The sequence below is a fragment of the Dromiciops gliroides genome, chromosome 3 (genome assembly GCF_019393635.1).
Source record: "Dromiciops gliroides isolate mDroGli1 chromosome 3, mDroGli1.pri, whole genome shotgun sequence".
Lineage (NCBI taxonomy): Eukaryota > Metazoa > Chordata > Mammalia > Microbiotheria > Microbiotheriidae > Dromiciops > Dromiciops gliroides.
In genome coordinates, this window is record NC_057863.1 from 626,543,807 (window position 1) to 626,560,332 (window position 16,526).

The following is a 16,526-nucleotide window of genomic DNA, read 5'->3' on the forward strand; positions in this document are numbered from 1 at the left end:
AAAGTATTACTAGCTGTGTGACCCTGGGCAAGTCACTTAACCCTCATTGCCCTGCAAAAAAAAAAAAGCCAGAAAGTATAAATAACCATTTATCCAGCCTTTCTTGCTCTACCCTTTGTAACATCCTATTTCTAACAATAACACCATCACCACAATGCACCCTTCTCATCTGGTCTGTCTTGGGAAGGATGAGATGGGTGTTTGACTTGTCTTCTCAGGAGGCATCTTCATCTTCATTAGCCATGGGGGGGGGGGTTGCTGAACATCCTAACATTATCAAAACTCCCTTGAAAAGCCACACAATGAAGGCTTTGTAATCGGGGCATCCACAGGACAGGAAAAGCACCCCAAGGCAAAGAGAACCAGGATGTGGAGACCTTTCTGAACAATGGTATTTTCTGTATCCTTGCATCTGGCAAATGGGGTCTTCAGAAATTGAGAGAGCCCTTCAGCAGTGTCCTGAAAACAACTGCCATGCTCATGTTTGGCATGCATCTGTTGTGGTTAGATAATATAACTCAAATTAGACAGTCTCCTCCTTTGTAGAATGAAAAGTTTGGACTAAGTGATCCTTAGAGATCTGCTTAATCCCAGAAGGAAGAACAGGAGTGATGATACAAAAAAGTCAATGGAGCCTTGATGTCAGGAAAAATTCTCTCATAATTAGAGCCATCCCAAAGTGGAATGAGCTGCCTTGGGAGGTCATTGGAAGTCTTCAAGAAGAGGTTGGATCCATTCTGGAGAGCAGTTTGGAACTACACCCAAAGGGCTATAAAGCTGTGCATACCCTTTGACCCAGCAATACCACTATTAGGTCTTTTTCCCAAAGAGATCATAAAAAAGGGGAAAGGGCCCACATGCACAAAAATATTTATAGCTGCTCTTTTTGTGGAAGCAAGGAATTGAAAATTGAGGGGATGCCCATCAATTGGGGAATGGCTGAACAAGTTGTGGTACATGAATGTAATGGAATACTATTGTGCTGTAAGAAAGGATGAGCAGGGGGCAGCTAGGTGGCTTAGAGGATAAAGCACAGGCCCTGGATTTGAGGAAGACCTGAGTTCAAATCCAGCCTCAAACACTTGACATTTACTAGCTGTGTGACCCTGGGCAAGTCACTTAACCTTCATTGCCCCACAAAAAAAAAAAGAAAGAAATGATGAGCAGGAGGAGTTCAGAGAAACCTGGAAGGACTTACATGAACTGATGCTGACTGAGAGGAGCAGAACCAGGAGAACATTGTACATAGTATCAACAACATTGTGTGTTGATCAACTGTGATAGACTTGACTCTTCTCAGCAATACAATGGTCCAAGATAGTTCCAAAGGACTCATGATAGAAAATGCTCCCTCCAAATCCAAAAAAAGAACTATGGAATCAAGATGCAGATTGAGCTATACTATTTCAATTTTTTTTGGTTTTGTTTTTCTTTTTTGTTTTTCCTTTTTGCTCTGATTCTTCTTTCACAGCATGACTAATGCAGAAATATGTTTAATGTGATTGTACATAAATAACCTATATCAGATTGCTTGCTGTCTTGGGGAGGGAGGAGAGAGGGGAGGGAGGGAGAAAAATTTGAAACTATAAATCTTATGAAAACAAATGTTGATACCAGCTGTGTGACCCTGGGCAAGTCATTTAACCCCCATTGCCCAGCCAAAAAAAAACCCAAACAAACAAATAAAAACAAATGTTGAGGGGGCAGCTAGGTGGCGCAGTGGATAAAGCACTGGCCCTGGATTCAGGAGTACCTGAGTTCAAATCTGGCCTCAGACACTTGACACTTACTAGCTGTGTGACCCTGGGCAAGTCACTTAACCCCCACTGCCTTGCAAAAAAAAAAAATGTTGAAAACTATCTCTATATGTAACTGGAAAATAATAAAATACTTTTATGAGAAAAAAAAGAAGAGGTGGGATGCACTGCTAGGAATATATCCCAAAGACATTAAAAAAGGGGAAGAAGGACCTATTTGTACAAAAATATTTATAGCAGCTCTTTTTGTTGTGGCTAAGAACTAGAAATCAAAGGGATGTCCATCAGTTGGGAAATGGCTAAAAAAGCTGTGGTATGATTGTAATAGAATATTATCATGCTATAAGAATTAACAAGCAGGATGATTTGAGAAAAACCTGGAAAGATAGGAACTGATGCACAGTGAAGTGAGCAGAACCAGGAGAACATTGTATACAGTAACAGCGATATTGTATGATGAAGAACTGTGATTCTTAGCAATACAATGATCCAACACAACCCCAAAAGACATAAGATGAAGCATATACTATCTACCTCCAGAGAAAGAATAGGTATTGATTGAATACAGACTGAAGCAAGCTATTTTCACTTTCTTTCATTTTTTCTTTTATTCAAGTCTTCTTGTACAAAATGACTAAAATGTAAATGTTTTACATAATTGCAAAAAAAAAGAAGAGGTCAGATGATCACTCATCAGGTATGGTATAATGGGGATTCCTTTTGTTTTGTTTTTTGGTGTTTTTTTTTGGTGAGGCAATTGGAGTTAAGTGACTTGCCCAGGGTCACACAGCTAGTAAGTGTTAAGTGTCTGAGGCCGGATTTGAACTCAGGTACTCCTGACTCCAGGGTCGGTGCTCTATCCACTGCGCCACCTAGCTGCCCCTTTTTTTGTTTGTTTTGTTTTGTTTTTTGTTTATGGGGATTCCTTTTGAATGTGGGTTGAGCTAGAATGCCACTGAGGTCCTTTCAAGTTCTCTAGTCTGTGATTCTGTGATTTCTTCAAGCTCTAAATCTCTGTTGCCATAGTTGTCTATCCACAGTGACCCACCCAGAGCCTCAGCTATGTGGATGGGGGAGTTTATTTATTTATTTATTGAAGGGAGGGGCGGGGCAATGAGGGTTAAGTGACTTGCCCAGGGTCACACAGCTAATAAGTGTCAAGTGTCAGACAGGATTTGAACTCAGGTCCTCCTGAATTCAGGCTGGTGCTTTATCCACTGTACCACCTAGCTGCCCTGGGAAGTTAATTTCAAGCTGAGAAATACAAAATGGAATAAATTAGGTTCTCTCCTCCTCTGTGGATTCCATGACAAGTGAGCAGCATTGACATTCATCTCTATATTCAATTCAGCTCAAAAACATGCACCTACAGTGATATAATGAATTGGATGCACCTCTGACAAGTACTGGTGGGATGATCCTGGCTGAGTCATGAGTGGCCTCTTTGTGCTGTAGATAACTCTGTAAGACTGTAGGTTGTACAGAAAGTGCCAACTGCTCTGCTTGGCAGGAAGCTTCCTGCCTCTGGGAGGAACGGGGAATTCCCTTTACAGTGCAATCAAAATTCCAGTCCCTATCCTATCTCTAATTGCAAGACACTGTTAGATGCTAGGAATACAAAGAGGAAACTAACTAGGCCTTGCCTACAAGGAACTCATTTTCTGGGAGGGTAGGAGTGGGTGACGAACAACAAGAATACAGGCAACATGGCAAATTGGATAGGACACTGGACTTGGAGCCAAGAAGAGCTGGGTTTAAATCCTGCCTCAGATACTTCCTAGCCATGCATCCTTGAAAAACAACATATCTGCTCTGTACCTCAGTTTCCCCATCTGTGAAATGAAGGGGTTGGATTCAATGATCGCTAAGATCCCTTCCAGTTCCACATTTGTAATGTGTAATATTATAGGGTAGGGAGTTGATAGGGCAGGGGAAAGGATAGAATGAGATAAAAGGCTTTATAAAAACATAAGGTGGTAGAACTGAGCAGAAGGAAGTGTGGCTCCAGGAAAGCCTCATGGAGGAAGAGGTAGACAGCTGAGCCCTAAAGGTAGAGATACATTGTGAAAGTCAAAGACGAAGAGGGACTGCATTCCAGGCATGAGGGATGGCTTACGCAAATATATGGAAATAAGAAATGATCGGTCAAATTCAAATGACAGCAAGTAGCTCAGTTTGACTGGATGGTGAATTGATACAGTGAGATGAAATAAGATTTAAGAGGCAGTCTAGAACCCAAAGGGAAAAGATTGCAAATTCCAGAGTAAAGAGCTTGTAGTTTATCTGCAGGACAATAGAGAACACTAAAGATGTTTGAGCAGAGGAGTAATATAGTCAAACCTGCACCTTAGGGAAACTAGTTTGCCAGATGTGTGAAGGATGGATTCAGAGAGGGGTGAGGATGATGGAAGGGAAAACAATTAGGAGGCAATTACAAAATTGTCCATGTGGGAGGTAATGAGAGCCCAAACTTGGGTGGTGACTTTGAAAGGAGAAAAGAGAATAACTGTGGAAAATGTATATATGCGTATATGTGTGTGTGTGTACACACATATATACACATGTGTATATATGTATATTTCTATTTTAAATATATTAATTTCTATATATATGGAGAGAGAAAGAAAGAAAGAAAGGAGGGAGGGAGGAAGGAAGGAAGGAAAGAAGGAAGAAAAAGAAAGGAAGGAAGGAAAGAAGGAAGGAAAGCAATGAGGCTTAGCAACTGATTGGAAGTGAGGGGGAAAGGAAGAATCAATGATGACTCTCAGATTATACACCCAGATCCCTGGGAGGTTAACAGATCCTTCAACAGAAGTGATAGGATGAGTGAGGAAAAGGATGAGTTCTGTTTTGGAAAAGTGTTGACAAGTACCAAAGGAATAGCCAGGTGTGCAGCAGGCATTAGGCAATGCCAGGTTTGAAGAAATTATAGACTGGGGAGTCGTCATCTCCATACAGGTGATACTTGACTGTATGGGGGCAGATGAAATATTTGAACATTTTATGCAAATGTGGGCAACTGTTCCATCCATAGACCTCCCTTCTGTTGACACCTGCACCGAACTATGTAATACCCAAACTAATCAAACAAGCATGGAACAAAGTGTTTCTTAATCCTTGCAAATCCACTTACATAGATAATCCTTGAAATTTTCTGAGGGGGAAGAAATGAATCATATCTCAGATCAGAGTTCTTACTTTATCAAACTGTTTGCTTTCTCAATGAGGGGGCGGGAAGAGGGAGAGGAGAGAATTTGGAACTCAAAAAAAGTTTTTAAATGTTAAAAATTGTTTTATGTGTAATTGAAAAAAATAAAATATTGTTTTTAAAAAGAAATCAAGGAGGGGGCGGCTAGGTGGCACAGTGGATGGAGCACCAGCCCTGGATTCAGGAGTTCCTGAGTTCAAATCCGGCCTCAGACACTTGACACTTACTGGCTGTGTGACCTTGGGCAAGTCACTTAACCCCCATTGCCCTGGGGGGGGGGGGGACAAAAAAAGAAATCAAGGGTTCTGAAACTTTTTGGTGTCATGGACCCCTCTGGCAATCTGGTGAAGCCCATAAAACCCTGCTCAAAATAGTGTTTTTAAATACATAAAATAGGATTTAAAGGATCATAAAGGGAAAACAGTTCATTTGAAAGTCAGTTTTATATATATATATATATATATATTTTTTGTGTGTGTGAGGCAATTGGGGTTAAGTGACTTGCCCAGGTTCACAGAGCTAGTAAGTGTCAAGTGGCTGAGGTCGGATTTGAACCCAGGTCATCCTGAATCCAGGGCTGGTGTTTTATCCACTGCACCACCTAGCTGCCCCTAGTTTTCACTATATTTTTTAAAATAATTTCACAGGGGCAGCTAGATGGCACAGTGGCTAGAGCATCGGCCCTGGATTCAGGAGTACCTGAGTTCAAATCCAGCCTCAGCCACTTGACACTTACTAGCTGTGTGACCCTGGGCAAGTCACTTAACCTGAGTTGCCTCACCAAAAAATAAACAAATAAATAAGTTCACAGACATATCCACCCACCCCCCAACAAGGAGAAAGAGATTTTAGGAGAATATATGGTAACTTCTGGTGCTTCTCAAATAAAATATTCTCTGTGCACGGTGCCACCTCTCTAAGAATCTCTTGAAATGAATAGTCCAACTGTATTTATGGAACAATAGTCCTCTTAGCTATGTACAAAGCAAATGACATGGTTTGGCCATCTTATCTCTGTTCAAGGTAAAATTAATTCTTTTGCCAACTCACCTTAGGAAAAAAAAAGTCATCTGAAGAAACTGCTTGTGGAATCCCATACTCAGTGGCTTATTAAAGAGGAAAAAACAAAAAGTGGGGAAGTACTTCTTTTTTTTGGTGAGGCAATTGTGGTTAAGTGACTTTCCCAGGGTCATACAGCTACTAAATGTTAAGTATCTGAGGCCAAATTTTAACTCAGGTCCTCCTGACTCCAGGGTCAATGCTCTATCCACTGCGCCACCTAGCTGCCCCTGAGGAAGTACTTCTAAGAGTGACTTGTCAATTCAACAAACATTCATTAAATTCCTACTATGTATCAGGGACTGGTATAAGCACTGAGAATACAAAAACAAAAATGAAATCATTCCAGTTCTCCAGAAATTTACATTCTATTTACATTGTCTGTCATCCTAGCTAATTTTAAATAAGGGTTAATTTGCTCTTGAACACAGAGATAATCCATTCCCTGGCCTCAATTATCTCACTGATTGGTTCTTCCCTGGGTCAGAATGGCAACTCATTCTACATTTTCATTAGTGTCAAAAACATTCTGGTTGCCAGGGGCTGCCATTTCTAGGCAGACTGTATTCTTTTAAGTGTTCTGATATAGACGTAGCATCCTTCTCTTTCTGTCCCTGCCTCTCCCACCCTGCTGCACTCAGCCATGGCTAAGTGAAGGGACCATTTGACTGGGGAGGAGTGGAAGGAGGGAGGGAGGGGCAGCTGTGGGCATAAGGCTATAACGCGAAGGCCAAGCAAGGCCCCTGTGAAATGAGGAGGTTGGGAGAGATCACATTTCAGGTATCCTTCAAGCTTTAAATCTATAGTCATCTACAATTCTTACCAAGCCCAGCTGCTGAGTACACTTATCTTGCTCCATGACGGGCTGGCTAATAATAATAACTAAGCGCTTACTATCTATGCGCCTAGCGCTTTACAATTATTATCACCTCTGCCCTTCGAAACAACCCTTCGAGGTTGGTGCTATGATTATGCCCATTTTACAGATGGGGAAAGTGAGGCAAACGGGGTAACACAGCCAGTAAGTGTTTGAGGCAAGATCTGAACTCAAGTCTTCCTGACTCCAGGCCAGTTGCTCTATCCACTGCACCACTCAAAGGCATATTAGCTAGTGACTAGACAACGGAGATGGCAAAGGATAAAATCTTCATCTTTAACAGTTAATACCAGTGGGGGCAGCTAGGTGGCACATTGGATAAAGCACTGGCCCTCAATTCAGGAGGACCTGAGTTCAAATCTGACCTCAAACACTTGATACTTCTTAATAGCTGTGAGACCCGGAGCAAGTCACTTAACCTTCATTGCCCTGAAGAAAATTTTTTTTAATTAAAAATAATAGGATCATAGATTTAGAGCTGGAAGGGACACTAGAAATCACCTAGTCCAACCTCTCATTTTAAAGATGAGCAAGGGAAGGATCAGAGAAATTAATTGCCCAAGGTCACCCAGGCTACAAGTAGCAAAGCTGGGATTTGAACACAGGTCCTCTGGCTCCAAATTCATGCTTCCCCCATCCCAATGCACCTCACTCTGATTCTGTTTTTTAAAACAATTGTATACCATAGTCAAGAATGGGTACTTGAGGGGCAGCTAGGTGGCGCAGTGGATAGAGCACCGGCCCTGGAGTCAGGAGTACCTGAGTTCAAATTCGGCCTCAGACACTTAACACTTACTAGCTGTGTGACCTTGGGCAAGTCACTTAACCCCAATTGCCTCACTTTAAAAAAAATTAATAAATAAATAAAATAAAAGAATGGGTACTTGAAAAAAATAAATTTTTTTTAAAGAATGGGCAATTGCTTCCCTGGCATGATAATTCCTTTGTGCCAAGATCATATGACTAGTACTCACTGAAATAAAGCAAAATTTTAAAGGAGGGGGCAGCTAGGTGGTGCAGTGGATAAAGCACTGGCCTTGGATTCAGGAGTACCTGAGTTCAAATCCAGCCTCAGACACTTGACATTTACTGGCTGTGTGACCCTGGGCAAGTCACTTAACCCCCATTGCCCCGCCAAAAAAAAGAAAAATTTAAAGGAGGTGGGATTTCACATATGGGTAGAAGCCACAAGCTCATTTAGATTGGATAGATCCAAAAAAAAAGTGCCCCTTGACAACAAGAAGGCATTGCCCGTAGAGAGAGCCAGAGTTGCATTATAATGGGTGCTTGACTCCAGAAACCAGCAACATTACTGTGAGAATTGGAATGCCGCCCCTGCTGGAGAGATACTGTAGGGAAGCCCCACCATGACAAGAAGTCTAGTGAGGACAGGTCTTTGGCATCCAGAACTCATTTCTGTAGAGCCTCTTGTTAGTTCTGTCAATCAGGGCTGCTAGCCAATTAGCTTGAGGCTATGTGTGTTGACAGTCCTGTTTCCTGTGGGAGAGGGGGCTTTTGAGGAGGTAGCCAGGGAAGAGACTCTCACTCTTGCGAGAGCAAAAGAAAGAGAGAGATACTGGTCTGGCGGATCTTTGGACTGAGCCTGGGGAACACTGCACAGCTGGTTCTCTTTGGAACTGCAGATTCTGGGTGGTGGTGAGTTTGTGTTGTTGAGGTGAAGCTAGCTCTTTGGAGTTAGCTGGGATCTTCCCCTATTCTCTTTCTCATTGTCCCTATCTCTATTAATCTCACTTGGGTTTTAAATTTGTTCCCATTAATAAAACCTGTTTTGTTTTGTTTTTTAAAGAGGCTGTTAATCTCCTTTCTTATCCCAATATTACAGTGAGCTGCCCAATTAACCCTCCCCATACTAAATTTGGCCCTTACATTACTTACTAAGTTCAGTCTACCCTACATAGCCTATTAGGATGAGTGTGGGATTCTCCAAGACTCAAATCCTTTTCCTGGACAAGACCAGACAAGTGGCCATCGATAACACTTCATGATTAAATATTTAAATCATTTCAGAAGCATCATGGTACAGTAGATAGAGTTCTGGGCTTGGAGTCAAGAAGACTTGTGTGCAGACCCTATTTCTGACAATTTATGGGTGTGTCCCTGCATTGGGTACCTAACCACTATTTTACCTCAAATAACTCCTATAGGCTTTGTCTATTAAATCATAGATAGATTGTAATGTTGAAGGGGAAGGAACTCTCCACAAAAATAAATATCACAGATAGGGCACATTAGCAAAAAATCATTGTAATCCTAAAATATAGGAATGTAGAAATACATGAAAATCAGAAAACATCAATAATAGCCAAGGTATAAGAAATATTTTTAGGGGACAGCTAGGTGGTGCAGTGGATAAAGCACCAGCCCTGGATTCAGGAGGACCTGAGTTCAAATCTACCCTCAGACACTTGACACTAGCTGTGTGACCCTGGGCAAGTCACTTAACCCTCATTGCCCTGCAAAAAAAAAAAAAAAAAGAAAGAAAAAAACTATTTTTGGAACATGGCTCCCCCATCAAGATAAATCTGATCAGAGGGGCTAGAATGATGATGGTGGTGGTGGTGACGATGATGACAACATTTCCAAGGCTTACTATGTGCCAGGCATTGTGCTAAGCATTTTCCAATTATAACCTCATTTGATCTTCACAACAACCCGGGGAGGTAGATGCTATTATTACCTCTATTTTACAGATGAGGAAACTGAGGCAAGCAGATGGTAAGTGACTTGCCCAGGGTCATACAATTAGGATGTACCTGAGGCCAGAATTTGAACTTAGGTCTGGCATTCTATCCACTAGCAGCTGCCCTGCCAGAAGGGAGATTCTTAACCTGGGGTCAATTAACTTTTTTTGTTAGCATTTAGATACCTATATTTTAATATGACTGGTTTCCTTTGTAACTGTTTGTATTACATTTTATTCATTTGATGACATGATTCCATAGGCTTTGACAAACTGCTAAAGTTGTCCATGAGGGGCAGCTAGGTGGCACAGTGGATAGAGCACCAGCCCTGGAGTCAGGAGGACCTGAGTTCAAATCCGGCCTCAGACATTTGACACTTACTAGCTGTGTGACCCTGGACAAGTCACTTAACCCCAGTTGCCTCACCAAAAAAAAAAAAAGAAAGGGCATTGAGGAGAATGAGAAATGGCATGGCTTTCAAGGTCCCCGCCAGGAATTCCAGCCACCTACTGAGGTCCCATTGAGAAACTTTGTGTTAGGGACGGGTCTAATTTCAGGATTCTTAATTTGGGTTTGATTCTGGGTCCAAATGAGGCACTCAAAAATCATCAGTTAACAAAAGGGGGTTTACTTGCCCTTAAATAATAATAGTAGGGGACAGCTAGGTGGCGCAGTGGATAAAGCACCAGCCCTGGATTCAGGAGGACTTGAGTTCAAATCCAGCCTCAGACACTTGACACTTACTAGCTGTGTGACCATGGGCAAGTCACTTAACCCTCATTGCCCTGCAAAAAAATTAATAATAATAAAAATAGTAATAATAATAATAATAGCAGTAGCTAACATTTCTATAGCTCTTACTATATACCAGGCACTGTGCTAAATGCTTCACAATCATTATCTCATTTGATCCCCCCACAACCCTGGGAAATGGGCACTATTATTATCATCCACATTTTACAGATGAGAAAACTAAGGTAAAAATAGGAGTTAAGTGACTTGCCCAGGGTCATACAGATAGTAAGTGTCCAAGTCCACATTTGATCTCAGTTCTTCCTGACTCCAGGTTCAGAGCTGCTGGCCACCTAGCTGTTCCTTGCTTACAGAGCAAGAATATGAAAGAAGGAAGGATACAGTGGCACAAGCCCCCCACCATATAGAAATGCATTTATCTGGTCAACATGAGGGAGTATGGTTATTTGTATGGTCTTTGGTAATCCACCAAGTTGGAGGGACCCAATGGGTGGAATTTTATTCATTCATTCATTTGTTCATTTTGCCTTAGATGATCAGGAAGTTGCACCAAGGGAGGCAGAGACCAATAAAATCCCAGGACAGCTTTATTGCCTTTCAAGAGAAATTAGCCTTATTGTAAGGAAATGGAGAGGCCTGGTCCTTCCCTACCTTGATAGCCAGGAAAATGCGGGCTGGTGGGCTGTTTGAGAGCCAGCCACCCATGCCAAGTAGTTAAAAGTCTGGGTAAGGGGCAGCTAGGTGGCGCAGTGGATAGAGCACTGGTCCTGGAGTCAGGAGTACCTGAGTTCAAATCCAGCCTCAGACACTTAACACTTACTAGCTGTGTGACCCTGGGCAAGTCACTTAACCCCAATTGCCTCACTAAAAAAAAAAAAAAAAAAAAAGTCTGGGTAATCTGAGTCTACAAAATTACCCTGAAGAATGATCAGGGCCCTGCAAAGATGATCCTCCCCAACCACCTACTGTCCATATGGGCATTAATCCGACTCTTTCATGAAGGGGGGATGGGAGAGTCAAAAGCAAGAGAGAATATAGGAAGCAGTGTCCAAGAAAGGGCCATACCCAGTCATCAATGGCCATTTGATGCCTGTTTGAGGATAATCTGGGTCAAGATCCAGATGAAGAGAAAGCTGTAGATAGGTATTTCCTTGGGACCAGAGAGAAGGGGAGGTAGGAAAACTACCTTCAGGTATCTAAGTGGCCCAAGGGACACCTCTTCTGGGACATGTGGGAGGGTTTGAGCCAAAAATCACCCCTTTCCAGCCTGATACTCCAGCTGTGGAAGGGGGCAGAAGATACCAAAGGAACATGGGCCTTAGTGACAATCAGCCTGAGTCATCCACAGAACCAGGAGGAGGAGGAGAAGGATGAGGAAGAAAAAGAGGAGGAGAAGAAAGAGAAGATGGAGGAGGAAAAAGAGAAGAAGGAGGAGGATAAAAAGAAGGAAGAGGAGGAGGAGGAGAGGAAGAAGAAGAGAAGAAGAAAGAGGAAGAGAAGAAGAAAACTATTGCAATAATCCAAGAAAATGGTGATTTGTGAGAGAGGTGAAGTAGAGAAAAGGGGATGGACACCGGAGACGTGAAGCAGAAATGAAATTTGGCAACATTGGTTGTTTGGAGTGAGTAAGAATGAGGAGTTCAGGATGACTACAAGGTTGGAAACCTAGATGACTAGAAGGGTGTGGGGTGTTCTTATCAGTCAGTCAATAAGGACTTATTAAGTGCCTACTATGTGCCAAGCAATGCACTAAGCACTGGGGACACAAAGAAAGCCAAGACAATCCTTGCCTTGGAAGAGCTCGCAATTTAATGAAGAATACCATTCGTGTTCAAACAAGCATTATACAGGATAAATAGGAAATAACAAAGAGAAGCCTTTTGTTGTTGTTCAGTTGTTTTCATTCATGTCTGACTCTCTCTGACCCCACTTGGCGTTTTCTTGGCACAGATACTGGAGTGATTTGCCATTTCCTTCCCCAATTCATTTTACAGATGAGGAAACTGAGACAGGCAAGGTGAAGTGACTTGCCCAGGGCCACACAGCTAGTAAGTGTCTGAGGCTGGATGTGAACTCAGGAAAATGTGTCTTCCTGACTCTAGGCCCAGCACTTTATTGACTATACCACCTAGCTTCCACTAAATCTTGAACATGATCATTCTACCTCCTCCAACTGTCTAAATTATAACTTTTTCTGTCAGAGTGCTCCTCTTGCACTTGTCTCAACTGAACTTCCCCACTCTGTTATCCATTCCTATTGCTAACTGATCAAGGATGTTTTGAAGGTCACACCTGTGTTTTTATGGTGCCTGTGTCAAATATCCAACAAGGCTGCTTTGATAAGTGTGTCATTTTATCACAGCATGGTACAAAAGATGAGAAAGCTGTATTTGTTCTTTCCTGGTCTCTCTCCAGCTCCGAGGCAAAGAGATTGAGAGGGCAGAAGGAGAGGAGATATGCCACAGTTGTCCAAGTTATACAACCAGGCAAGTTTACGGTTGTCTATCTAGAAGGAACAGTCTGACTCAAGAGAATATGTAAGATTTCATTTTACAGTTGAGGAAATTGAGCCAGAGGTTAAGTGACTTGCCCAGGGTCACACAGCTAGTACGTGTCTGAGGTTAGATTTGAACTCTAGTCTTCCCATCTCCAGGCCCAGAGCTCTATGCGCTATCTATGGAGCCATCTAGCTGCCTGCTAGAAGGTTTACCCTTCAGTGTCCAATGAAGAGGATCCTTAGAAACATCTCATTTATCCAGAATGCAAAACTATCCAGCAACTTGACCACCAATTGTCACCTCTAAGCTCTTGGTTGAGGAGAGGGGCGTGGGTCGGCTATCATTTTTGTCTTTGTGTTCTGAATATCTAGAACAGTTCCGCTCCCACATGAGGTGCTTAATAAATGCTTGCTGAATTGAACACCACCAGGATGTACAGAGGAAGGGAAGAGGTCTTCTGGGTACCTTAAACACAAAGGAGATAAGACCTGGACCTGTGATTCCATTGCTAGAGAAAATTCCCAAATGAGAACAGTTGGCATCATCAGTGGAGGCTGGCATCTTCTCTGTAACTTATAGTGTTGCCTGGAGCAGGGCTCCTTAAACTTTTTCAACTCACAACCCATTCTCACCCAAGAAATTTTTATGCCACCCCATGACGGTGTGCACAAAGTGCACGTGTTGTGTGTTGAGAACCAAGGCTGCAGAGACCCTCACATTCAATTACCCCATATGGGATTGCAACCCATGGTTTAAGAAGCTGGGGCCTAGAGTACTGAAAGAATAAGAGACTTGCCCAGGGTCATATGTCCAGTAGATATCAGAGGTGGGATTTGAACCTGGGTCTTCCTGACTTTGAGGTCAGCATTCTATCCAATAATATAATAATATCCTTTCAAAGTGACCCAGAGAAGAAAAGATCTAATGCTGTTTTCTGGGGCAGAGCCAAGATGGCAGAGGAAAGGCAGTAAGCTCTCAGGACTCATGACATGATCACTCCAAAAACCCTCCAAATAATGCCATAGGACAATTCCTGGAGCAGCAAAGTGACCCAGAGATGTTCTACCAGCCTAAGCCTGGACTATGTAAAATGAACTGCTCCCCCCACCCCAATTCTTGCTTTTTGCCCCCTAAGTCATGCTACTCTAATTTTCCAACCACTTTTTCCATCCTACCTTCCTTCAATTACATAACCATATACTGACTTCTTTGAGAGGCCTGGATTGCTTTCTAATTCTCAGCTGAGATCTCCCTGAGACATTCCAAGCCAGGATAATGGCCTGGCCCATTGAAGAGCCCAGTTCTTCCACCTCCTTCCTCCAAGAGTTTCCATGGCCCAGAAAGATGAAGTCTTCCATCTTATGGATTTCCTCCCTCCTAGGCTTTCCCCTAAGGCATGATACCTGTCTTTTGGAGGTGTTCACCAGCAGGAATTTCTTCTTCTTGTTCCTCCTTGCCACCTAAAAAACAAACAAACACCCTTCCTCCTCCTCAAATCTTTAGGGACCCAGACATGAGCAAAACAAGAGCAAAAAACAAGTAGTGCATTTTTGGCCAACCAAGATATTCCTATGCCATCAACACTCTGCATCCCTTTTCCATTGCAGACTCACCAAACATGCTGCTGTTGCGATTGCATGCCCTGTTTTCATCTCCTGTCTCCGGGAACATCTGTCGTAGGGCATTCTGAAGTCCTGTTTATATCATTTAAATACACTTCCTCCACTCCCCAGTTTATTTTAATAGGACTGCGTAGGCTGCTTTTGTAGCGATACATTGGTCAACAGGCAATGCTAAGTCAAAACAAGTTTCAAATTGTCACCTTCTTTTTTCCTCCAAGGACCAGGTGTACAAAGAACAGGGTAACATAGACGAGCCAAACCAAGGCAGATACTTGTCCAGCACAAGGAAAGGGTTGGGAATCATGAACTTGGACTTGGAAGAACCCAGTGAAAATTTGGCATCATCCTGAATTCAGTGACAGGGGAGAAGACCTATTAAATCTGTATGTATTTGTGTGTCCTTGGGGCTCACCCATATACTTCAAGAATTTTTGTTGATGAATCTGGAAGACGAAACAATGGACATGAAATGGAACGGATATGCCCGCATCTCCATAGCAACCTATTCACATATGCAATAAAAATAGAGCCCACATCTGTGGGCTCTACCACTCAAACACTCTGTGACTATGTGAGGAAGTGGGCATGATACCTAGGATCAAATCAGGAAGATTGGCTGGGCCTAACCAAATAGAGGGAAGGGGAAGAAAATGAGCATTTATAGGGTGCCTACTGAATACCAGACACTGTGCAAAGCACAGACACTTCCCCCCACCTCGGGGCAATGAGAGTTAAGTGACTCGCCCAGGGTCACATAGCTCGTAAATCTCAAGTGTCTGAGACTGGCTTTGAACTCAGGTCCCCCTGAATCCAGGGCCAGTGCTTTATCCACTGTACTACCTAGCTGCCCCGGCCTCAGATGCTTGACATTTACTAGTTGTGTGACCCTGGGCAAGTCACTTAACCTTCATTGCCCCACAAAAAACAAATCTCATTTGATCCTTATAAAAATGCTGTGATGGAGGTGCTGCTATTATCCCCATTTCACAGTTGAGGAAAGTGAGGCAACTGAGGTTGAATGACTTATCCAGGGTTCTTCTGATTCTGGGCCCAGCACTGAAGGAGATCCCATGCAGCATGTGTTGTGGGACACATGGGGAAGGACATGCATATTGCTCTCTGGTTGAAGGACAGAGACTTCATTTTGCTAAGATGTCTCAATAATTCTTTATTGTCCCCCATAACTGGAAGTTGGATCAGTGAGGACAGACCACTGAGTGTCATGGGGAAAACACACTTATAGAGTCCAACATTATTGAAACAACTGAAAAGCAAGAGAGAAGGCATCGACAGGGTGTGATTCATACTGATGGATAGGCTACCCACACTAATGGGATCACAGACCTACTAAACTAGTGAGGAATGTATTTCTTCCCTCAAGATCCATATATAGGGGGCAGCTAGGTGGCTCAGTGGATAAAGCACTGGCCCTGAATTCAGGAGGACCTGAGTTCAAGTCTGACCTCCAACACCTGATACTAACTGTGTGACCCTGGGCAAGTCACTTAACCCTCATTGCCTCACAAAAAACAAAACAAAAAACAAAAACAAAAAAAAAACTAGTGAGAACCCCTCCCCAAAGAGCTTTTGTTTATATGGGTTATAATAATCATCGTTTACCATATTAGAAATTAAACCATCTTAGTAATATTACAAAAATAGCTTTGACCTTGAGGACTCCTTGAAAGAGGAAGGAAGAGAATAAACACTTGTTAAGCACCTACTACGTGCCTTTACAGAGATTATCTCATTTGATCCTCACAACAACTCTGGGAGATAGGTACTATAATCACCCCCACTTTACAGTTGAGGAAACTGAGGTAGACCGAGGTGAATTGACTTGCCCAGGGTCACACAGCTAAGTAAATATCTGGGGCCAGATTTTAACTCAGTTCTTCCTGACTCAACACTCTATTCACTGCACCCAACCAACCTGCCCCTAAAAGTAGCTCAGGGATGCCCAGACATACTTTGAGAACCACTGTTCTAGAAAAACAGTGATTTACATCAACTTCCAATTTTATATGAGCTCTACTGCTTCTCTGACCAA

At 42.6% G+C, this 16,526-nt stretch overlaps 1 protein-coding gene across 4 annotated transcripts in view; it reads right to left on the bottom strand.

Moving 5' to 3' along the window:
- Nucleotides 1-16,526, bottom strand: part of CA6 (carbonic anhydrase 6) — a 76,045-nt gene that overhangs the window by 37,177 nt on the left and 22,342 nt on the right. Inside the window, exon 2 of one of the 4 annotated variants that reach the window (XM_043996805.1) lies at nt 14,258-14,314. The exons of 1 other annotated variant lie outside the window; for it this stretch is intronic. The gene's annotated coding sequence lies outside the window, so the exon portion shown is untranslated. Of the gene's footprint in view, nt 1-13,154; nt 13,320-14,257; nt 14,315-14,467; nt 14,590-16,526 lie in introns of those variants that run through there. 2 more of the 4 variants (XM_043996803.1, XM_043996804.1) reach the window with 2 other exon arrangements.